This window comes from Frankliniella occidentalis, unplaced genomic scaffold (assembly GCF_000697945.3).
Source record: "Frankliniella occidentalis isolate FOCC.00 unplaced genomic scaffold, Focc_3.1 Scaffold22, whole genome shotgun sequence".
NCBI lineage: Eukaryota > Metazoa > Arthropoda > Insecta > Thysanoptera > Thripidae > Frankliniella > Frankliniella occidentalis.
Window position 1 is genome coordinate 326,398 of NW_026267152.1, and position 1,755 is coordinate 328,152.

Consider the following 1,755-nt stretch of genomic DNA (forward strand, 5'->3'; position numbering starts at 1 on the left):
CTGCCCCCCGCCCCCCGCACCTCGAACGCGAACGGTAAGGGGAGGCAGAGAAAATTGGCCGTCCGTATTATGGCCCACATTGGCGGCACCTCTCGCATCGCAGCAAAGCTCTCAACTAAAACTCATTATCGGCTCAAAATCACGTTTACGAATTAGTCTGGCGCCGTCGTTGGGGGTGCTGCCCGGCACTGGTTTCAGGAACCCCGTCGCCGCCCCCGTTGCAGGCGGCAGCTGGGGGGCCACCCTTTGGGCGGCAGCCAATGGCGTTGCTATTGGCGCGGAAGAAGCGAGGTGGGGAGGCGCGCCGGACCATGAGGGGGGACGGGGGCACCTGCTGGCCGAGGCACTGGCTTATTTAGGGCGCAAAAATGAAGAGGGGCCGTCGCAATCGACTGGAGAAGAGAGGGGGAGCGGTCCAGGGGATGAGAGAGAAAGGTGAGGGTGGGGGTAGGGGAGGGGTGCGAGAAGAGAGATAGGGTGAGGCGTCGTATCAAGAAAGAGCCGGAGCCGGTCCAAGACGAGGTCCTGGAGGTCCTGCTGCTAGAGGATGACGGAGGGGAGCCTGATGGTCTCATTCGGAGGGCTAATGCGATTACCAGTGGTTTCATTAGGTTGTATTGGCAGCCGCAGCAACGTTGGGGAAGGAAAGGGGCGTGGCGGGGCGGGGCGGGGCGTGGCGGGGCGCAACGCGGGGGGGACAACAACAGCCTCAGGCAGCCCCGGCCCCTTTCCTCCTAGGGGACACGGGACGCCTGACTGGCGCTTGGTGACTGGCGGTCCTGGTGGTGCCGTTGCCGTTGTTGCCCCTTCCGTTGCCGTGGCCGCCGTCGTCGTTTCCGTTGCCATTTGCCACGCTGCGCTGCGATTGACCAGCTCGACGTTAATTTGATTGCGCTGCGTCATTTCACGGGCAATCGTCGTCGTCGTCCTTCTGCGTCTCTTCCGGCCACACAGGGAAACGTGGAAAAAAGAACTTGATGGTCAGAAAATAATTTCGCCCACCCTGTGCTAAAGAGAGCGAGGAGAGCGAGGGGGGGGGGTTGAACTTAGCCTTGTGGAAGAGACAGTCTTGGGCACTATCTGGAAATAAAATACAAGGTTCGGAAAAGGAGAAAGATGAAAGATGCAAGGACTCGGACGATGCCACAGTCCGCGTCGCGGCCGTCGCGGCGGACCAAGGCGACTGGCGACTCTCTCGCCTAGCTCCTTGCGACTCGACTCCTTGCTGCCCAAACGCTTTCTGATGTTTATTCATAAGCAAAATGCATATTGCGCGCCGCCCTGAAAAAAAAAATAAACAGGAGGAGGGAGAAGGGAAGAAAATAAAAAGAACGGCGCAGAGAGAACCGGACGCATTATTTCGAGTGGGCGCGCCGGGCCGGCCATGTTTGAAGTGCGGCCGGGCCTCTCCCGCTCACTCCTTCCTCATCTTTCTCTCTCTCTCTCCTCCTCTCTCTCGGTCACTCTCTTTCCCTCTTTCTCGCCCTCTGCTTCCTCATCCCTTCCCATCTCGCTCTTTCTCTCTCACTCCCTCTGCCTCCCTCTCCCTTCTCTCTTCGGCGCTCTTTTTCCACGAGACCCTTTTGTAGCGATCCGCTGCAACGGCAGCAGCAGCAGCTCCGTGAAAATAAAATAGTAATAACAAAAACAAAACAAAAACACGGCAAAATTAATATTTTTCGCCCGACTGGCGTCGCCGCGCCGCACTACGCTGCGCAGCCGGCGAGCGGCGGCGGCAGTGGCAGCACCCCCCCC